The sequence below is a fragment of the Chlorocebus sabaeus genome, chromosome 17, assembly GCF_047675955.1.
Source record: "Chlorocebus sabaeus isolate Y175 chromosome 17, mChlSab1.0.hap1, whole genome shotgun sequence".
Taxonomy (NCBI): Eukaryota; Metazoa; Chordata; class Mammalia; order Primates; family Cercopithecidae; genus Chlorocebus; species Chlorocebus sabaeus.
This window is the reverse complement of record NC_132920.1, coordinates 14,246,792-14,270,299: the sequence shown is the minus strand read 5'-3', so window position 1 is coordinate 14,270,299 and position 23,508 is coordinate 14,246,792. Positions and strand designations below refer to the sequence as shown.

The window sequence follows — 23,508 nt, the reverse complement described above, 5'->3', positions numbered from 1 at the left end:
GGCTTGTGCTTAAGCGGAGGTGCGAAAGCTAGATTTTCAAAGCAAACATAAGAACTATCAAGAAGGAATTGTAAAAGTCAACTCAGATTAATAGACAATTTAACTAAGCTAGCTGGGCCATCGTGAAAACTTTGTAGGAACCAGGGCCCCCAAAGTGTAGGCAGAACCAGCACTAACACTTAGTGAACCCAGCACGTACAGGGTGAGGTCCCCATGTCAAACTGCTGCCTGAAAAGGTTACCCCTCCCAAGCAGGTAGGAGTGAAATTACATCATATTAAACAAACAAACAAAAACGCCAATGTGGAGGGAAAAGATAAATGGAATAAAACTGGTATAATAATAATTGTTGACACTGGGTGGCAGATGATGGGTACACGGGGTCATTATTGTCTTCCCTTTACTTATGTGCATATTTAAAATTTTTCAATATAGAAAGTTAAAAAGGGATCACAGATTTAAATGTAAAACTATAAAACTTTTAGAAGACAATATAGGAGAAAATCTAGATGACCTTGGGCTTAGCCATGACTTTTTATATAATGACACCAAAGGCACAAGGAAAAAAATAATAAACTTGACATTATTAAAATTAAAAATTTCTGCTCTGCAAAAGATATTGTCAAGAGAATGAAAAGACAAGCTACAGACTGGGGAAAAATATTTGCAAAAGACATATCTGAAAAAGGACTGTTATCCAAAATATACATAACAATGCTTTGAACTCAACAGTAAGAACACAAACCATCAAATTTTTTAAATAGACCAAAGTCCTTAACAGGCACCTCTCCAAAGAAGATATAGAGATGGTAAATAAGCATATGAAAAGATGTTCCACATCATATGGGATCAAGGAAATGCAAATTGAAACAATAATGAGATACCACTATACACTTATTCAAATAGCCAAAAAACATTGACAACACCAAATACTGGTGAGAATGTGGAGCAACAGGAGCTCTCATTTATCAGTGGTGGAAATGCAAAAATGTACAGCCACTTTAGAGGACTATTTGACAGTTTCTTACAAAACTAAACATGCTCTTACTACATGATCCAGCAATCACAGTCCTTGGTATGTACCCACATGAGTTGGAAATATACGTCCACATGAAAACCCACACAGCATGTTTATAATGGGCTGTCTATAGTTGCCAAAGCATGGAGACAACCAAGATGTCCTTCATTAGGTGAATGGACAAACAAACTGCGGCACATTCAGACAAAGGAATATCATCCAGCACTAAAACAAAATGGGCTATCAAGCGATGAAAAGACATGGCGGAAGTTTAAATGTGTATTACTAAGTGAAACAAGCCAATCTGAAAAGGTTACATACTTTATGACTCTAACTGTGACATCCTGGGAAAGCAAAATTATGGAAACAGGAAAAAGATCAATGATTGCCAGAGGTTAGAGGGTAGGGAGGGATGAATGGGCAGAGTACAGAGGATTTTCAGGCAGTGAAACTACTCTGTAGGATACTATAATGGTAGATATACACCATCATGCATTTGTCCAAACCCATTGGATATCCAACACCAAGAGCGAATCCTAATATAAACTGTGGACTGTGAGTGATGATGACATGTCAATGCAGACTTATCAACTGTGACAACTGCACTGCTGTAGTTGGGGGTGGGTGTTGATAATGGAGGAGGCTGTGCATCTGTGGGGGCAGGAGACACATGGAAAATCTCTGTACCTTCTGCTCAATTTTGCTGTGAACCTTAAACTGCTCTAAAAAATGAAGTCTTAGCTGGGGGCGGTGGTTCACACCTGTAATCCCAGCATTTTGGGAGGCCAAGGCGGGCGAATCACGAAGTCAGGAGTTCGAGACCAGCCTGGCCAACATGGTGAAACCCCGTCTCTACTAAAAACACAAAAAGTAGCCAGGCGTGGTGGATCATGCCTGTAATCCTAGCTACTCAGGAGACTGAGACAGGAGAATTACTTGAACCCAGGAGGCGGAGGTTGCAGTGAGCTAAGATCACACCACTGCACTACAGCCTGGGTGACAGAGTGAGACTCCATCTCAGGAAAAAAAAAAATGAAGTCTTTTTTTAAAAAGTTAAAAAGGTTCAGCCCTGTAGCAGGTCCCACTCAAGGACTAAGTAATAGGCTACAGAAGATAGGGTGGAAGGCTGCGGAATTGATCTGGCTAAAGTCCCTGAAGGCACTAATGAGAGAGGAGGCTGGGTGTCCATCCTTCTTCCATTAACTGCTTTGGGAATACCAGAAGAGCCCTATAATGATTTTACTAACGTCAGAGTTCCTCCTTGGAGAGATGGAATTATTGCACATCATATCTAAAGGTGGACCACAAACCTTGAAATCAATTAGACAAGGTCCAGGAAATTATTTTCTTTTGCTTCATATAAGTTTACTTGACCTCATCTTCCCCCAGTGGGCAATAGTTGGTGTACGTGCCTGTGCATGTGTGAGTGCGTGCATGCGTGTGTGTGTGTTTTTGTGCATGTGTGTGTTTTGTGGGTTTTTCCATGGATGTTTTTAATATGAGCTCTGGAGGTTTGCTGCAAAGCTAAATTGGGTGAAGAATGAAGACTCGTGGTAAATATTTCTTTATGTGCCTGTTTCCTTGAATAGACTGTGACCTACTGATTTCTATATCCCTTGACTTAGCTAGCACAGGGCCTACTGTCTACTAAGGGCAGAGGAAATGCTGGTTGAATGGGGTTAGAATGATACTAAACAATGGGGTTTACCAGACGTGCCTAGAGGAAACCAAACCCTCGATGCAACCATGCTGACGAGAGCACACATTTTAGATTCAGACACACTCAGGTTCAAATCCTGCTTCATACAAGGAAACCAGGTGGCACTAGTTCTGTGATCTTGTCTCTGTCTCTCAGTGATGGGGTGGGTACCTCTGCTGAGCTACCTCACAGCATCGTGGTGTGACCATGAACCAGAATATAAACGTGCTTTGGGAATAAAGTTACATTTAAATGTATCATATAATTGTAAACATTTTAGAGATGAGTGCAAGAATTATGTGCAGTTTTTAAAAAATGGAAGCAATTTGTTTCAAAATAATAAATGTCCTAAGGTAATTTTTAACCAAAAGTCATAGCTATTTAAGTCCAAAAGCCTCACAATTGCTTAAAAGTAATGATTAATTAATCATTTCTTCCCTTCTCAATTGAAAATAGAAAGGTTAAAAATCTACACTGGAAAACACACTGGTGAACAGGCAAGAGGACTGCACAGGAGAGTCTGATAGCAGGAGCTGAGCAGCTTTGAGGTGTGTGGCCAGCATCAGCTGCAAAAGTAGTGCCGTATTTCTTCACTCTTTTTTCTGGCTAAATATGTATTTTTTTCAACTATCTCTCTAATACCATAGGAAAGCTCTAAATGTCATTCTGTTTTTCTTAAGAGAGAAAAATAAAGCACATCTGAGCTCCTATCCCAGCCCCTTGCCAGGATTTTGGGGTCAACGTAATCTCTCCCCAAGGCAGGAAATGGTATTCCAACCCTTAAGAGCAGCCTAAGCTTTCAAATCCTTGCCCTACTGTGCCCACCTGGAGGCTCCCAGACCTCCCATGCATCAACCAGCCATGGCCAAGATCAAGGCTGGCATATTGTGTTCCACTAGTCATCAGTGTATCTGACTTGCATTTTAGGTACCAGCTCAGCCACAGGTGGGAAGAGCATCAGGTGGGCTCTTGGGGCCCCGATTCCAGGCCTTGGCTCTTGGATGGCATTTCCGGACCTGGCCTGGGCCAGACGGGAGCCTGCTGCTCTGAAGTGGTGAGTCCCAGGTTTGGCAACATCCACACAATCTGACTGAAGAGCCCTTGGTCCTTAAGCAAACACCGGTGGAAGCCTGCAGTACTCCCTGTGGGCCTGTGGTGGTTCCTGTGCCTGTGGGAAGTAGAGGGAAAAGCAGCAAGAGTGGGCCCTAGAGACAATGAGCCTCTTGCTTTCTGTTGTCATCACTGAAAGGAAGGAGGGATATCTAGGGCCATGTCATCCATACACAAGGTGCTAAATGTGACCTCTTCATTGGACAAACATTAAGAGAAATGGAGGGCTATCTTCATAGCTATAACTTGTGGATCAACCTTGGACACAGCTTGATGACTGGAGCCCAAAGCTGCTGCATGTACCAGGCTGTATCCGTTTGCTTTAGGGGTGGACTCTCCCCCTTTCAACCTCATACTCTAGATCCTGGAGGAGGCCAGAGGAATTATGACTCATGCTGGCAGCTCTAAGGTATTTGGAGAAAGGCACACAGGGTTATGAATGACCTTTTCACACCTTTTCAGCCTCCCAGCCAAGCCCCACTTCCAGGCTCCAGGAAGTCCTGCAGACACAGAAGGAAGTCCTAGACCAGTATCAGTTGTTCCCAGGCAGTCAGAGACTCCCTGGAGTGAGCAGTAGAACCCTGTCCAAGTTCTTCCTCTTCAATGCTTTATCACTCATCATGTTTGTCTGTAGTGTGAATAGAATATTCAATCATTTATTTACCCACTGATTTATCAACTATCTATTAAACGCTTTCTGTGTTCAGGTGTCAGACTCTGGGGGAAGGATAGTGAATGAGATATCTTTTTACCTTCAAGATCTTTTTCAGGCCAGGGTGTGTGTGTGTGTGTGTGTGTGTGTGTGTGTGTGTGTGTACTGGTTTTGTTTGGTTTAGTCTGGTTTGGTTTGGTTTGGTTTGGTTTCAATTCTTTGTCTCAGTGCCCAGTGAGATAGATGCCTCTTTGCCTTCATGGTCCTTCCAGGTCAGGAATTTTGTTTGTGGGTTGGTTTGTTTATTTGTTTGGTTCAGTTCTTTGTTGCAGTGCCCAGGATGGTGGCTGATCCTGAGTGGTTGTGCAGTGTGTCTCTGTTATTACTAATGAAAATGGCCAGGCCCACCCGCATGGAGTGGTGGACCCAGGACACTTCACGCCTTACGAGACTCATTCTCTGCCCCCTTCACTTTCCCTAGAAGGTAACATCTAACCAAAATGAACAACAAGAAAACCTTAGGATAGAAACAGAAGGACATTATCCAAAGGGGCAGCTTGCACCCGAAGTGCAGGTGAGGGAGCATGGGGTGTGGGGACAAGCAAGGAGAAGAGGTTGTTGTAGACCAGCGGTAATGATGTTCTTGGTATGTTAACTTTTCTTGGTATGGGAACTTTAAAACCCTTTCCACAGGTTTTAATTAGTACCTCCCACTTCCTTTCCTCAGTCCCCTGGCCCCAAAGTGGTTTTAACTGCCTGGTTTTAAAACATCACAGGGCACCAGAAAACCCCTAGACCAGGATTGAACATTCCTTTTTCTCAGCCATAAGAGAGGACCCAGGAGCCAAAAGAAGCCAGGAAGCCCCATCTCCTCTCCCTGCCATCGGCAGCAGCGCTGCTACCCAGGCAAATCCTTTTCCTCCTGTTCCCCAAGTGAGGGCTCCTGACAGAAAGCCAGAGCTGAAGATTAAAACAATGGCATGGAATCCTACACCTCTAATTGGACGAAACCAGAGAAAAGCATCGGAATGGGGCAAGAGGACATCCACAGAGCAAGGAGCCACAGAGGTTGGCTTCGTAGCTGAGCGCCCTTGAGTTGTCTCCTAACTTTTCTGTCTTGTTTCACAGTTCCCCACCCTCACCCCATAGGCAAGTCATGAGGATCAAAGGAATAATCCATGCAAAAGGCATTTCCAAAGTTCCTGCCTTAATTTTTTAATCTATAAAATGGGTAGAGTAACAGCATCTACCTCATAGGGTTATTGCAAAGGTTAAATATACATAAAGCATTTAGAATAGGGGCAGAGTTAAGAGTAAGTATCTATGGCCAGGCGCGGTGGCTCGGGCCTGTGATCCCAATACTTTGAGAGGCCGAGGTAGGTGGATCACGAGGTCAGGAGTTCGAGACCACCCTGACCAATATGGTGAAACCCCATCTCTACAAAAGATACAAAAAAATTAGCCGGGCATGGTGGTGGGTGCCAGTAATTCTAGCTACTCCAGAGGCTGAGGCAGGAGAATCGCTTGAACCAGGGAGGCGGAGGTTGCAGTGAACTGAGATCATGCCACTGCACTCCAGCCTGGACGACAGAGGGAGACTCCATCACAAAAATAAATAAATAAATAAATAAATAAATAAATAAATAAATAAATAGTAAGCATTTATATAAGATTTATATAAGCGTTCACTATTGTAACAATCGGGTCTGGGCAGGGCACACATAGTGCAGAGAAGAGTTTAACTGAAGAGTTATTCAATGTTGATACTATTTACACAGGTGGTAGCAGGTTTCAGGAATCAACAAAGAATGGTGAAAGGAATAAGAACTAGCCTGAGGCTGGAGCTGTGCAAGAGGCCAGGCAGGGACTGGAGGAATGAACACACCAACCTTTCTCTCCTCCCACCTTCTGATCTCCTCTCTGTGTCTCCATTGCCACACCAGCCAGAAGCAGAGGGCAAGGGAGCCCACATGAAGCAGTCCATGCGGTCAGTTTTGTGAGGCATAGAGCTTGGATCTGATGGAGGAGAAAAAACAAGATAACTAGCACAGCTATTCTTAGGAGTGCAGTTGGCATTAGTATTAATATTAGTATTAACCATTGCAAATTAATATTATTGCTATTACTATTGTGTATCTCTAGTAATAGGACCTGCTTCTTCTATTATAGATTTGAGTTTTCTGCTTTGTGTATATTTTATTTAATGGGGCCTGACTTTCTGTTTGAAGGATTTGTGGATGTGGCTCTTTTCATTTGAGCAGCTGTTGTTGCCAATGAATTAAAGAGTAACCAGGGCTCAAAGCGACTGGAGTCTGGTCCTGATTTGGAATCCACTGTGTGGAGCCCATCCATCCTCAGGAACCTCAATTTCCTCTATTATAAAAAGGAAAAAAAGAGTTATAACTCTTACAGCAGAGTTGTAAGAAAGACTACCCTGCCAGAACTGTTCAAATATGAGGAACTGGCAAATATAAAATTCTAAAATATTTCTTAATAATATGCACAAGTTCTGACTTAACAAGCATGGCATATTGTGACTACCCTGTTAAAAAAATCCGCTGATCATTTTTCACAACTTATTTATTCTTGGTGCCTATTTCCTTTCCAAGAAAGGAAAAGGGATAAAAGAACTTTAACATCTTTTTTCGTTACCCAGTGCTTTTTACATTATTCCTGAAATTCACTTCTACACGCAGAATATATTTAGGAGTCTGCCTTCTGATTTAAAATATATATTTATACATATCTAAATCATTTCCTATAGACTTTTTAAGCATTTTGTTCATCTAAATGTGTATGTTTCTGCTGTAATTGAAATTCCTAAATAGTCACTTTCTGAACTGTCAAAATTGTAAAGCTGTTGATGGGTGCAGCTCTGGGGTTTCCATGGCAACTACTTTCATTGCCTAGGAGATGCTGGTCTGCTGATACTATCACTGAACTGGCTCAAATCTCGAAAACTTGGCGGTGCCCAAAAATGTGCAAGCATGTACTGAAAGTTTAACGGGCTTTTATTTTTAATGGCTGGCACCAAGCGTGGCCTCATCAGGGCTTGGGAAGAGGCAGTTCTGTTTCGAGGTTCTTCATTGTGTAGGGGATGGGAGATTTGACAAGCATGCTAATACTACCAGATCCTCTTTGGATGGTAAGCTTTTATGTGAATAGCTCCCAAATAACACTACCATCACTCACTAATACTGGGACAGAAATTGAGTTAGGATAACAGAACCTGAGTTCCCCCATGAGATAACAAGATGCTTCTGAATATAAGTCAAAATTGGAGTGTAGACTGTCTCACAACTCTACTGTTTTTTGTTTCTTTTCGTCTTTCTTTCTGTTTTCTCTTTTTGTCCCTCTCTTTCTTGTCTGAGAGGCTGGGATGCTGAAGGCTGTAAACATCATGCTTTGTTACACACTTTCGACGTCTGCTCAAATGTGGTGTACCATTTCTAAACCACCTCCTGTTAAACCGTTTGTGGGAAAGTTACATTAAAAATAAATCATTTCATGATCAGCAGTTTTATTGGTGCGTGGTCAAAAATTACCCAGGGAGAGAGAAATCATTTAGTTCACCCTTTTTTTCCTGTCTAAGGAACTCGAGTTTCTTCTAATTACATCCGGAGGATCATTTAAACAGGGTGGTCCATTTTAAAGCAGTCACATTTAAATCTACTTTGCATTAAATGAGCTTGCTTTTAGATGAGTTTGGCTGGCTCGAGAATACATCACAAAATGCAAATCTGATGATAAATAAAGCTTTGGCTACATCGTAGAAATGGGGAGCATTTCAAAAAATGATGTTAGCACTGACTGCTAAGTGAAATGGCATTCCCTGAACACTCCTCATATTTTAAACATTTAAATGTATGCTACTAAATCAAATATGTCCATTTAATATGTGGCAATTTGTAAGCCACACAAAATAAGATGAGGTGCTAGTTTTTCCTCACAAGTTAACACTGGTGAAAATACAAGGGTGGAATAGGGCTGTGAGAAGTCAAAAATAGGAGGAAATGGCTTTGCATACTTATTCGAGGAGTGTTTTCAAGTAGCTAGCAGGCAGAATGTGAACTGCTGTGTGCCAATTATACCACATCTCCTTGGGACCTGAAGCTGTTGAGTTGATGCCTTCTTAGTCTTGGCTCCTAGAAGAAGCTAGAAGTCACGAAGGGGTAGAATATTAGTTATGACTAAAAATACTTTAATGAACTGTTGAAACAAACATCTCAGACTTTATACATGCATAAAACAAAAGATTCGTCCCTTTAAAGGATTAGCCTTGTTAATACTTTAAAGTATTACCCTCGTTAGCCAAAGCGATTATTACAATGATCCCGCTGCCATTGTTCAGATGTTTGAATGCCAGTTTCCATTTTTTTAAAAAACTGCTTTCAAAGACTGCAACATGTCTGTGGCACATATTTCTTTCTTTTATTTGTATTGTACTTTAAGTTCTAGGGTACATGTGCAATGTGCAGGTTTGTTACATAGGTATGCATGTGCCATGTTGGTTTGCTGCACCCATTAACTGGTCATTTACATTAGGTGTTTCTCCTAATGCTATCTCTCCCCTGCCCCCCCACCCCACGACAGACTCCAGGGTGTGATGTTCCCCGCCCTATGTGTTCTCATTGTTCAATTCCCACCTATGAGTGAGAACATGCAGTGTTTGGTTTTCTGTCCTTGTGATAGTTTGCTGAGAATGATGGTTTCCAGCTTCATCCATGTCTCAGCAAAGGACATGAACTCATCCTTTTTATGGCTGCATGGTATTCCATGGCGTATATGGTCTGTGGCACATATTTCTAATTATTTACCAAAACTTATTCTTTCTTCTTTTGTATTATGTGGAAGCTGAGTATGTGGCTTCTATAATAGTAAAATGGCATTTGTGCACATGGCTACCCAGCTGGTGACTACCAGGCATGGCCACGTGACTAGGTTCTTAACAGAAAATAGAAGTGCTGTGGGTAATTTCCAGACCTTGGTACAAAATATTGCACATGAGCTCTCCATGACTGTTTCCATCTCCTAGGAACCATAGGAACCCAGCATTGACCTAGAAGATGGCAGCTACTCTGATTATTATGCTGATAATACAAGAAGCCTGGGTCCCTGGATGACTGCATGAAGTAGATCCACCCTGCCAACTGGGTTCTCTCTTTTTGAACTGGTTACAAGAATGTAAGTTTCCTTTTTCTGTAAATACCACTGCATTGTTGGGTCTTTGGGTGCAGAGTTCCAAAAAACATGTAGGTAATGAAAATGATATCTCTAATGAGAAACAAAACCTAGTTGGAAAAGTAAGGCCTTGTGTAGATGTTTAGGAAGGAGTTTCATTAATTTATAGTTAGTTATTGTACTAGGCTCGCCAAGTGAGTGAATCAGAAGGACACAGAAAAGTACCTGGAAAGGGCTGACAGGAAGACAGGTAAAAGAAACATTGGAGAAAACACGATCAAAATTCATCTGGTCCAATATTGTAATTTTTAAATACAGGATATGTTGCTCTAAACTTTTTATGTTCAGCCTCACTTTTACATTCTTCTGCATATAATAGAATCCTACCTAACTGAGGTGCGTCTGGGAAGGACATTTTGTGAGAATTTGTTGCCAAAATACTAAACTTTCAGAAGGATCTTGATGGGTCCATGTTTCAGTTAACTGCTACTGTGCAACAAACCGTCCTAAACTTAAAGTTTAGGCTTAAAACTGTAATTTATGGCATATCAGAGTGCTGCAAATTGACTTAGGGCAGCTAGGATGGTCTTCTACTCCATATGGTATAGCTGGCATCACCGGTCTGGCTGCATTCAGCTGGGAGCTTGGCAGAGACTGGAACTTCCGAGATGGTCTTTCATCCCTCAGGCTCTCTCTCAATACAGTTCTTCATCTTCCAAACATCTGAATTTCCTAAAAGTATGACAGCTGACTCCCAAAAGGGAGCATTCTAAGAGAGAAAAATTAGAAGCTGCCAGCTCTTGAAAGGCTTGGGCTCAGAAGTTTTAGAATGTCACTTTTGGGAGTCAAAGCAAGTCGCATTCAAGAGAGGGAAAAATAGACCCACCTCTCGAGGTGGGGGACAGCTTGCACCTACAAAAAAGGAAGGTGTTGTTGTTGGCCCTAGTTGGAATGCCTACTACAGACATTGTACAGAAAATAACTGGTCATTATCTCCAGTTCCTGGCACACAGTTTCAACAACCCTTGGACTTTCCTGAATGATAGAACTGTCTTGTTATTCATAACAAGCCTCTTTCTACCATCCCTGAGTTTATGCTAATAAGGTAACTTATTACAGGGCTCCTAGATAGCTTCAGGATGGGAGCTGGTCCCCAGATAAACCAACCACATGACTGAAGAGTTAGAATTTCAGCCCCACTCTGAACCTCTGGGGAAGGTAGAAGGACTAGAGGTTGGGTTCAGTCACCAAGACCCGTATTTAAATCAATCATGTGTATATAATGAAACCTTAATAAAATGCTGAAACAGGGAGGCTCCGAGAAGTTCCTGGTTTGTGAACACGTCCATGTGCTGGGAAGGCAACGCACCTGGATTCCATAAGGAGTCCATGGAAGCATGGAAGCTCTGCACCCCGCCTCTACCCCCATGGCCTTGCCCTGTGTATCTCTTTCTCTTGCTATTCATCTGTATCCTTTATAATAAAAGGGTAACAGTAAGTATAGTGCTTACTTGAGTTTCATAAGCCATTCTATTGAATTCTTAAGCCAGAGGGAGTTGTGGGAACCCCCAAATTTGTTGCCAAGTCAGACTGAAGTGAGGGTAGCCTGGGGACCCTCTTTGTAGCTAGAATGTGAGTAAGGGCAGTATTGTTAGGGATCCTGCCCTTTAACTTGTGGGTTCTAATGTTACATCGGGGTAGTTCATGTCAAAATGTATTGAATTGAATTGTAGGACACCCAGCTGGTGTCAGAGAATTGCTGTTGAAATGCAACCACCAAATAGAATCACCTTGTGGCTGAAACAAAGGTTGCAGAATGCAGAGGGCTTGATTAAATTACTTACCCTGGTATTATCCATGTGGCTCTCACAAAGATTTAGTTTTCTCATTGTAAAAGAAAAACTACCTATATTCAGGTCTAATATGCAATTTAAATACACAGGGGAAAAAAACACCTCATAAACTGAGCAACACAAAGCAAATATTAGCAACTATTATGGGCCAGATGCTAATATAAAAACAAAAATTTTCTTTATAACCCAACAAGAGCACTGTGGCCAGATTTTTACCCATTTTCAAGTCAAGTTAGAGAAATAATGAATGTAGATTCCCAAAGCTAAAGATACAAATTTGGTCCTATGTATCTTCTGTGTGCATGTCTGGGATTTTTTTCAACCAAGTTTTTTCCATTCAGTTCCAGGCAGAAACTTGACAATTTCTTCTCATGAATCATCTTTCTATGGCACTATTCCACACCCGGCAGAAAAATTATGTGAGGCCACGGTCTTTGCTGGCCGGCACTCAAAGAAAACATGCAAAACCGAACTCCATGTGGTCTTTGAGCCATCCCTCAGATCCTGAATTCCCTCAGCCCTTGAACCTGAGTCGGGTTAGTGGGAATCCCAGCTGGGTGCCAGGGAGAAGGCTGCTCTCAGGACCCAGCAGAAAGGGATGGGATGGAGCAATGTGAGTAAATGAGGGACATCTGCTCCCGGGATTTTGCTGCACCCACTCATCGGAGGTAAAATGAGCCTGTAACATTTTTAACAATTCAAGGATCTGGTGGACAGGAAGCTGATCTCTCAGGTCCAGTATGCATCGGTCCAAAGGCAGTTGAAGATAGGTAAGATTTTATAAAACAGCACAACAAGGCAACAAGAATATATTGTGGACAAACTGTGTGCCTAGGATCCTAGGGATTAGAAAATACGTGGAAAACATCCAACAACCTAATTCCAGCATATATTAGGTACTTCCTTTTCACCAGCACAGAGGATGCATGACATAGAGTTTCATGTAGTCAAGGCACAGTCACTGATATGCAGTTTCAAATGTTCTATGTACACGCACACACACGCGCATACATACACGTTAGAAGAGATGATCCACAATGAGTATAGCATGTTTACATGCTTATCATGAAGCCCTTACAAAGAAAACCAAGAACAGTTCCTCAAAACTCCATGCACAGCTTCCTCTTTGTGGATCCTGACTTCAAATGCTAGGACTAACTAGCCAAACACTCAGCGAGTCAGAGCTGGTGTGCAGAGAAAACCATTTCTCTCTCGTTAAATGACCTCGCCTCATCATAAAACCTTAAAAAGAAAGCTTCCAGATCATTTGTCTCCATCACAAAACTTATAAAAATGAGATGGAAAAAAAAGTTAAATTATTTTGGCTCATAAGTTTCAGATGGAGTTGTATATTTCCCTAAAGGGTCAAAAATAGAACATTTATTAAACGACGAGTTATTCAAAAACCGGCACAGGCCCCAGTTGTCTTTCAAAAGCTCTGATTTACTGCATATTTCTCCCTTGAGAAAGGCCTTTTTTAAATGTTCATTTCCATTTTAAGAGACTGTGGGCTTTGATCTGTTGGGAGCATTCTTTTTCTTTCCCTGACTGGGGCCTGTCGGCTACTCAGGCCTGTGTTTTTCCACGGCCTTCCCCAGCATTCACACAGCATCTCCTGCATCTGCGTTCACCCTGGTTAATTTGGAGGTCAGAACTGGTGAGTCCCTGTAGCAGGTGACACCAAGAACCAATGAGCCACATTTGCTCTTCACACCTCAATAAAGATCCTGCTTCCAGGAGGCAAGAGAAAGGTGAGATGGGCTTGGGCATTCCTGCATCCTACAAAAGCTGTCAAGTTCTACTTTAAAGTTCATTTGAAATTTCATAATAAATTTAATCTTGTTACTCCAGGAAAGTCAAGGCACAGTCACAGTGATATTAAAATGTCTTTTGCTTTTGAAAGAATCATGCCCTCCTTTTTTTATTTTTTGAGACAGAATCTTGCTCTGCTGCCCAAGCTGGGGTACAGTGGGACGATCATAGCTCACAGCAACCTCAAACTTGCCATCCTCCTGCCTCCGCCTCCTGAGTCACTGGGACTACAGCTGCACACCACCACTATACCTCACTACTTCATGTATTTTTTTTTAACTTTGTGTGGGTAATATCAATATGTACTTGGAGTCTGCTGGCCACGAGTTTTTCTATTCCAGACAAGTTGGAAGATCAGGGTGACATGGGTCATTTTTTTTTTTTTTTTTTTTTTGAGACGGAGTCTCACTCTGTCCCCCTGGCTGGAGTGCAGTGGCACGATCTCGGCTCACTGCAAGCTCCGCCTCCCGGGTTCCTGCCATTCTCCTGCCTCAGCCTCCCAAGTAGCTGGGACTACAGGCACCTGCCACCGTGCCCGGCTAATCTTTTGTATTTTTAGTAGAGACGGGGTTTCACCGTGGTCTCGATCTCCTGACCTTGTGATCCGCCCGCCTCGGCCTCCCAAAGTGCTGGGATTACAGGCGTGAGCCACCGCGCCCGGCCGGGTCATTTTTAATATCAAACCTGTTGCCCTGCTTTGTTTTCATATCACACCACTCTTCACCCTCTGGCCCCACTAGGCGTTAGTGCAAATTAGTAAAATCCTCCCCCTTGAGGGGCATATACAGGGCCCTGCCACTGTGTCCATCTTGGTGAGACACCAAAGGCTGGGTTTTAGTTCCTACTTGCCTTATACACACTGTTGTGCCTGTACTCCCACTTTGATTCCCCTGCCCACAAGTGCCCAAAACACACACACACACACACACACACACACACAAACCCTTTGAAATCACTGGAGTAGCACTAGATGATTCTCCCAGTGCTAAACAATTTACTGTTTACCCAACTCTTCCCTTCCTCCTCTCTTTCCTCTTCTCATCCTCTTCCTCTTCCTTTCTCTCTCCCATTCTCTCTCTCTTCTGTAATAATACAGTGAGTGTTTATGTAAGTTTCAAATCCAGCAACCTGAAGATTCACCTCCAATGACACAGGGCTGGACCGCACTCAGAGGTGGCTGCCACCCAATCGTCACCCAGCATTTTATCACTGGGCTATTCTATTCAAGTGTATTCCACATGCTAAGCAATTGTTCACAGAAATAAGATAATGGAAAGAACAGAGACAGAATGAGCAATGGGCAGAGTCGGGCCTGCCACGGCTCTTACGGCCGTTCTTCACAGGTAAATGACACATATAGGCTTAAAAAGCAGCTCTCCCTTTTTTTGTAGCCCACTTTTGTTTGTTTGCCAGATTGCATGTTCAATCAATTGCGACAAGCCACTGCACCATGTGAGGCATCGTGCAATCCAGCGTAAACCCAAGGCTCCACGGGCAGAAAGGAAGCCATCCACACTGCCCTCTAAGGGCCGTTACCCACTGCAGAGAGAAGAGGCGATCACAAGGGATTTTTTCCCAGCTGACTTTCTGTGGCAGGGAGGGAAAGAAATTGTGTTCTCCAGGAGAAAGTGGTTAATTTTATTTTATTTTATTTTATTTTATTTTATTTTATTTTATTTTTGTAGCTGCAGGCAATCTGTGGATAAGTGGGTATTACCATCCTGGTACATCTCTAATTAATAAGATCAATTGCCACTGTATTTTCTTTTACAAACTCATTTAGATATGTCAGGGCTGCAATTATTTTGCGAATGATCTGTCTTTACGCTTATTCATCTTTCCTCTTCCTCAAGGAGCAAATAAAACTGTCAGCTTAAATGCCCTTTGAAGTCTGTTTTAGATCCTTGATTGAAAATTAAAAACAAAGCTCTCTAGCCTAGTGCCATTTCCAGGGTCAAAGTTCCTGTCCTCACATTGCTTTGTGTGTATGTGTGTATACACAGGCACGTGTGTGTATTGATTTCTGTTTTTAAAAAGGTAACATGCTGGCTTTTGAATCTCGATGTTGCACCCCTTTCCTTTCATCTCCTTAGATCTGCAAGAACCCTGAACTCATAGATCATGTCAAAACTGAGAAGCACTGGACAGTCATTTTGCTTATCTGCAGTTTCGCATTTCTGAGAAGAATCTCTCTCCATATGGACATTATCACTTTTGTTATAATCTTGAGAATGGTTAAGGTAGCTTTGATCACCAGTTTCGTATCTCCTATGATAATCAGAACCAATGAAATGTGCAGAAATCCATCCCTATTCCTAAGGATTCCTAATGTCATCTCACCAGGTGGGATGATTTTCCTGCATGCCCAACTCCAACAGCTTCACCCAAGCTTGGGGACAGGCTTCATCCTGCACCCAGAACCTGTGCGGTTATTTGGCCCCTTATTGAGAAGCCTCTCACGGATACAGGCAAAATTAACTTGGTCATCCCTGCAGCGCCAGAGGGAAACTTCTGGACTCTCTGTTTGGGGAGTGTACACGCAAACCATTTCAAGAAGAGATTTAAACCTCTTCTTGGAGAAGACTGAGGCTGGCACAAGGCTAACAAATCAAATAAACTGCACCGAGGCAAAGCCGCCGTCTCTCCCAGGCTGTACCCTGCCTGCTTCTCCCATCCCTGCCTTCTGGCCGATTTGTCTTTAAGGTTTTAGCGTTATCCCTCTGTTGACAAATGAATGCTTTTCTGGAAAATGAGGTATTTCCAGAAGCAGGCGGACACTGGCTGGAGCGCCGTAAGAGCTCTGCCTCCCTCGATTCGTTATGTGAACGGGAAAGGCCTGGAGGTTTTGCACGAGCATTACATTCAAGGTGATGATAAATGGAGTCTGGCTGGGGTGGTAATAAGGGAATTTCTAGCCAGGTCCTGTCTAGACCACGGTTTGTTATGGAGGGAAAGCCACAAAAGGGGGCTATAGTACCCCGTTCCTCAGAGAAATTGTCCTCAGGGAGAGCCAGGCACATTTCCAGTCTGAACCTTCGTCCGGCCCCTCACTGAGGCCGCTGTAAATAACATTAGCCTGTCTTTCAGCAAGCTCTGGGAAGCTTATAAACCGAACATGGTTTTTGTTGTCTGTAGTTGTGCATTAAGCTCAGTACTGTCAAGTCTAATTATTCTCATTAAGGTCTGAAAGTTTTAGGGATTAATTAAGCAGAGAGCCAAAGCTTATGCAGAACAGCAATATTTTCCCCCTGAAGGATTAGCCCGTCATTCTGATGGGGTTTTCCTTGAGCGTTGCCCATTACTTTATAAGATAGCAAAGTGTGGAGCTCATATAATATGGATTAGAAATCGCCTACATTTCACATGTGCTATTCAGCCATGAAAATAAGTCCTGGCCCTTGTGCCTGTAACCCGGAAGGCTCACTAATGAGAACCAGGCAGTGGGGCTAATGAGAAATTCAATACGTGCCGTCTCTCCTTCCCATTTCCCTTCAGTTTACTTTCTACAGGAGCCGACATGTGTAGGAAAAGTCTGAGTGGATGCTGGTATTCTCCTCTTTGCCTGGTGGGGATCTTAGAAATTATCTGATTCTAGTCCTTCTTGCTATAGAGGTGACAACTGGGATTCAGCAACCTGCTTAAAGGGGCCCAGTTAATGGCAAAGCTACTTGAAGAGAAGGTGACAGGAAACTTCAGGAGGTGTACAAATCACTGGGTACGTTAGGATGCTGAGGGTCCTTAGTCTTAGGTTTTGGCATGATGGAAAACGCTGCAGAAATGAGAAGGTCCCACAATGAAGGGAGGATGCTGGTGGGGACCTAATTTGCAGGCAAGCCCCAGGAACTCTGGCGCCCTGCTTGGTAAAGGATTTCAAGGCTTCCTGGAGAAATGGGGGTAGGGGGAGGGATCGTTAGGCCCTGGCACCACAGATGTAAAGAGGAAAGTCAGACGTGGGTAATCACCCTGTCTTCACCCAGCAGCTCCAGTTTTCAGCAAAGCAGAGGGGGCACGTCTGCCTTCCATCTCCCCAACTTCACATCAAGGCGCCATTGCATTTGATGGCTTGGAATGCAGCCTTCCTCCCTCCTACACTCCCAAATCCAAGCCTTATTTATCTCTTTAGAATGGATCCCGGATGCCTGCCCACCACGCAGCTGGAGAGGCGCCAGCATCCCCAGGGCGGGTCTGTGATGACTGATGGGGTCCGCCATCTCTACCCCAGACCCTCCCACACCCAAAGACTCCCTCTGCCCAATGAAGTCCCCTTCGCCCCAGCATTCCTGCACCGGGCACATCCCAAGGGTGGCCCGATATCCTGCAAGTGGCAGGAGAGAGCACCCTCCTCAAACACCAGTCTGATATGTAGCCAGGAGGAAGCAGGCGGTCCTCAGTGTACCCTCTTTTCTTGTCTTTGGGGAGGTTGTTTTAGCTCCTCAAGATCTCAGAAAAAGTACAGGTTGTAGAGGCTGCATTCTCAGGACAGAACCATGTCCCAAGACAACTGGTTAGTGAGGCCAGGCGTGACAATCATAATCGGAGCAGCAACTGTGCAACAGCATAGGCAAGGGGGGACGAAGGTGCAGCAGCCACCACCATTATAGTCAGACTGGGCACCATTTCCTAAATGTCACACGTCCTTCCAGCCCCTTGATCTTTGCTTATGAAAAGTGGCATTCCCTCTACAATCCTCTAGAGCTCTTTGTAGGTTTTTGTTTGTTTTCCAAACACTGTACTTGCTTCTTTGTCTGTCTCTCTATGAACTATGAGTCCCAGAGGCCCTCGTGGTCCTCAATTATCTTTGCTTCACCATGGCCTGTGCCATGGGGCTGAATGTTTGTAGTCCCCAGAATCCATATGTGGAAGCCCTAATCCTCACTACGCTGATATTAGGAGGTGGGGCCTTTGGGAGGTGATTAGGGTTAGATGAGGGCATGAGGATGGGGCCCTCATGATGAGGTTAGTGCCCTTATCAAGAGGATGAGACACTAGATCCCTTGCTTCCTCTCTGCCTGCAGTCACCAATGAAAGGCCAAGTGAGGACATAACAGAAGCCATCCCTTCCCAGAACCTAGCCATGCTGGCACCCTGATCTCTAGCTTCTCAGCCTCCAGAACTGTGAGAAATAAATGTTTGTTGTCTATACCATCCAGGTTGTGGTCATTCATTATAGCAGCACAAACAGACTAAGACAGTGGGGAACCGTGATTGTTACATTATAGGTGCTTAGCAAACTTGCTCACTGATCAGCTGAGGTCTCTCCCCTGCCATTAAACAGTGAAGCAACAATTAGTTAGCAAATGCAATTTCAGCTTCTACTGAGGGAAAGATAATACACCAAGCAGTGTGAAGAAATTTCTTTGCAGAACCAAACTAAAGGTCCAAGTTACTTAACACAGCATTAGTTTTTCTAAAATCAGTATGTGTTGTTATACATGCAAGCCTAATTAATCATATTTCCAGGGTATACACTGAATAATCTGAGAGAAGAAATCAATTACCTAAATTCGTGGTTCTCATAATTTGAAGTAGTCATATTTCAAAGTGTATGTTTTAAATCAGAACTGTTGAGCATGATGGATGGGGACATGGCAGGGAGGTGTGCTTTTTACATTTTAAAGAAACTTAATTTTATAGCAACCTGCATCTGTTGATAGGTTACATCTGTATCTTTTCAATGCTGCAAACATATAAGGCAAAAGAAATATTTTATAAATAATTCAACTAATTGACAGACTTTCTGTTATTTCTTTGTGGGTTTTTTGTTTTTGTTTTTGTTTTTGTTTTGTTTTGTTTTGTGTTTTGAGATGGAGTCTCGCTCTGTCACCCAGGCTGGAGTGCAGTAGTGCGATCTTGGCTCACTGCAACCTGTGCCTCCCAGGTTCAAACAATTATTGTGCCTCAGCCTCCTGAGTAGCTGGGACTACAGGTGTGTGCCACCATGCCCGGCTAATTTGTTTTGTAGTTTTAGTACAGACAGGGTTTCACCATTCTGACCAGGCCGGTCTCAAACTCCTCACTTCAAGTGATGCACCTGTCTCGGCCTCCCAGAGTGCTGATAACAGGCATATGCTACTGCACCCGGTCTCTTTTCTTATTTCTAAATCTACTAGCAGAGGCTGTTGACTTAGTACTTCTGCCCAAGCTCCTTCAAAGGCAAAACCAAGCAGGAGGTGGGGAAGGTGCCTAGAATAAAAGGATGTAACAAGTACAAGATGAGGAAAAAGTAATATCATTTTTCTTATTGCTTGTTAATTATAATAACTCAGATGTTGAAGCTTAAATATATCTTCTTGTCTTTTTTACTTCTTCTTTAATTAGTTCTGTTGCATGAGCACCCCGGTTGGCATGTGTAAGATGTGCTCAGGAGTACTCAGCCAATGACACTATAGGATTGCCAGTTTTAGCAAAACTGATGTTGTAAAGCCGCTTGAAACTTCTAACATGTGTGTAGAGAATTGTCTGCACTTTAACAACAGATACATTTTCTTTCCTCTCCTAAGCTGCATTTGTGCCCATCCATTCTTGACCACATGCCTGTATCGCTGCTGTTGCTAGGGAGCCGCGATGTGACAAAGAGCTCTGCAGCTCAAAGATCAGAGGGACCAGGATGCTGTGAGCAGCTGCCAGTGGGAACCTGGGCAGCTAAATGCAAGGGGCACTTTCTGGTCCCTGGCAAAGCAGCATCTGGGGGCTGCACTGGTTCCTGCCCCCACAGTCCTCTCCCTCTCCTCCTCCCTCTCTTTTGTCCCCCACATCTGCCTCCCTCTCCTCCTCCCCCTCTTCCAACTCACCTGCCCACCAGGGGCTGGGTAATGAGTGAAACAGGACAGGGTGCCCATCAAAGTGGCTCAGTGAGTGGCTACTGCTCAGTATTGCCCCACACAAGGGGCACTTCTGATCTTTCTATATTTTTCAAGTAATGCCAGTTATCTGGGTGTTGTGTGAAGTCACCATATATATATATATATTTTTTGAGATGCAGTCACCATTTTTTTTTTTTTTTTTTTTGAGATGGAATCTCGCTCTGTCACCCAGGCTGAAGTGCAGTGGCGCGATCTTGGCTCACTGCAAGCTTCACCTCCTGGGTTCACGCCATTCTCCTGCCTCGGTCTCTTGAGTAGCTGGGACTACAGGTGCCTGCCACGACGCCCGGCTAATTTTTGTATTTTTAGTAGAGACAGGGTTTCACCTTGTTAGCCAGGATGGTCTCGATCTCCTGACCTTGTGATCCTCCCGCCTCAGCCTCCCAAAGTGCTGGGATTACAGGCATGAGCCACCGCATCCGGCCATAGTCACCATATTCTTAAGCATTGGTGACTAACTTGAGTCTTTGAAAAACACTGTGCAAGCTAAAGAAAATGTCTCTGTGGACTTCCTAGCTGCAACCTCTGGGTTAAGGGAAGCCCAGCAGGTGTTCCTCTTTCCTGTCCTACCACCCTGAAGCCTGCCACAGATTCATCCAACAAGTATTTCTGGACATTGAATATGTGCCAGGCACTGTTCTGTGCTAGACATAAGGCAGTGAAAATTTAGATAAAATGTCTGTTCTCAAGAGGCCACACTCACTGAGAGATGGACAGTAAGCAAAATGAGTAAGAAGAAAATGTGCAGTATATTAAATAGTACACAGGGCTATGGAGGAAAACAAAGCAAGATGACAATAGGAAAGGTGGTTTGAGGTCCACTTTTGAATAGGAAAATTGGTGAAAACTTCAGTGAGAAGGCAGCAAGTCAACAAGAACCTGAGGGAATAAGCCACCTAGAGAACAGGAGAAGAACATTCTAGAGAGACAGGAATGGCAAGTGCAAAAGTTCTGAGGCATGTAGCAAAGGGACTAGTCAACAGGAGAGGTGGGAGTGAGTGAGTGAGAGCAAGGAAGAGTAGGAGGGAGGCCAGAGAGATGGGGTGGGACAGCCCACTGAGCAGCCTCTGCAATCCAAGAAGCCATGGGGGAATTCTGAGCAGAGCAGAAACATTGACCTTGCATGTTCTCACAGGTTACCCAGGCTGCTATGTTGAGAGCAGACTGCAGGGAGGCAAAGTGGAGGAAGGAGGCTATGACACTGATCACAGCAGTGGAGACGATGGCAGCTCAGAGCAGGAGGACAGCACGCAGGTGGAAAGAAATGGTCAGATCCATTGCTAGGAAGGCCTCAGGAAATACTGGGTATGGAATTTCCCATCTCCTGGATTGTTTCAGTCACCTATCAAAAGTAAAATGTAGCATCATGTTTGAAGAATTTTCCACTTACAAAACCAAAACTGTTCACTTAGCTGCCTTAAAACTCTTTGCTGCCTTGATAGTCTGGCTTCATCCCTGTGCACGGAGAGATCTGTTGACTCTAGCAGGATGAGTTAAGTGAGATCACAAGACACAGAAAGAGGAATAGACAGATCTGAAAATAAGCACTGGCTCATGCACCCAGAACCTAAGGAAGACCAAAATAAACCACATCCTCCCACCACTTTATTTTTTTATATTTATGGGTTTTTTTGATTTTTAGCAAATTATAATTTTAGAGGTGGCAACCAGTTTGAAAAAAAGATGAGCAGGAGGAGAAGGGAAAAAAGAGGAGGAGAAAGAGGAGGAGGAAGTCGAGGAGGAGGAGGAGCAAGAAAAAGAGAAAGAGGAGCAAGAGGAGGAGGAGGAGGAGGAGCAAGACGAGGAAGAGAAGGAGGAGGAAGAGGAGGACGATCCTTAGCCAGGAGCCCAGGAGCCAGGAGCAGTGCTGGCCCTTCCCTCTATCACCAGTGGCTGTGTGTATGGAGAATGAGAATTGCAGACTTGAGCTGTTCAGAACCTCAAAATGTCTCTGGTTATAGACAGACTCAATGTCTGCTATATGTGCTATGTGCCACAGCATTTCCTGTTAATTAAAAGTCATTCACAGCTCTGTGGGTAAAAGGACCTATTCCACACTCCAGATACTCCTGAAAGTGCTTAGGAAGGGGTCAGGAGGAAAGGCATGGCCCACCTGAAAATGTTCCTGCTTCCCTTGAGACCAGGGTGACTAGCAAATCACCTTGGCAGGGCATCTTCTCCCCTCGACAGCAGAGGCTCAGCCGCTCCATTAGAAAGGGAAGTAACTGCCATCTCTCGGTTTCAGGAATCCCTCCAGGCTCTGCCCGCCACTGTACCTTCTTTGGGCTCCCTCTCTGGCCTGACTTCCCAGCGGCACCATGTTTAGGTTCTCTTATTTGCCAAGACTCCCTAATAAAGATGCCTTGGCACTCAGCCCATATCCCCTCCACACTTCCCTAGATGTCTGAGGCTGCTCACTGCCAACCCTGGCATTCCGCTTTCTGCCCGGTTTTGGGAAACTTCTAGGTCCACCTGCAGAGAATCCAGAGTGCCAGGTAACTGCCCAGAAAGCCCGCCTCAAGCAATCGTGAGCAGGGAGCTGTTGGAGAACGCCCAGCTTCCTCGTCCCGCAGATGGATTAAATCCAAGGCATGTTCTAAAGTGTCTCCGGGAGCTCCCTGTGGGATCAAACTCCAGGTGCCCACTGTGGCAAATGGCTTAATAAGTCCCCTTGCTCCCCTCCCTTCTCTGTCTCCCTTCCCCCATCCATGCTTCCTGGCCTCACTTCCTAAATAAATGACTTGTGCTTGAAGTCTTGCCTCAGTGTCTGCATTCGGAGGGATCTAAGACACCCATCCACCGCCTCTGACTTGTGCTTCCCCAGGAGAAAGTTCTGCCTGCCCAGCTCCTCTGATCCTGCCCTGACCCCCACAGGCAGGGCCTTTCCAGTCCAGGCTGGGGTCCTAGAACAGCTCTCCAGCACAGCCTGGCACCTGCATCCTTGCGCACCAGGGGCAGGCATTATTGCCTCCTTGCCTTCACCCCCACCCACCTCTGCTGGAGGCTCATGCTCCATCCTGTCCCAGGAGCCATGGCTATGTGCAGGGTGCCCCTCACAGCATTCTGCAGCCGCTGCTGCCTGGCAGCTGTGGTTTCCTATCAGCTGCTGCGCGCAGACTGAGGGAGACACTCCTGGGCCTCATCCCAGACTTCCTGGCTTTGCCAAGCTCGCCGCTGCTGGGATGAACAAGGGAGCCCAAGTGTGGAGCTGTGTAGAGTCTCTCCAGGCCCAAGAGCATATTGGGGGCTGCCAAGCTCCACACAGAGCTAAAAGAGCTGGAAGCAGAGCTCCAAAAGTGGCAATAGACGACAGCCAGAAGA

General features: G+C 44.4%; 1 long non-coding RNA gene across 1 annotated transcript; it reads left to right on the top strand.

Annotated features, from left to right (window-relative positions):
* The first annotated feature begins 12,636 nt into the window (after positions 1-12,636).
* Positions 12,637-18,475, top strand: LOC140708922 (uncharacterized). Its single transcript, XR_012089236.1, has 3 exons — positions 12,637-13,252; positions 14,421-14,667; positions 15,418-18,475. It is a non-coding gene; the product is annotated as an uncharacterized lncRNA (long non-coding RNA).
* Positions 18,476-23,508: the final 5,033 nt, after the last annotated feature.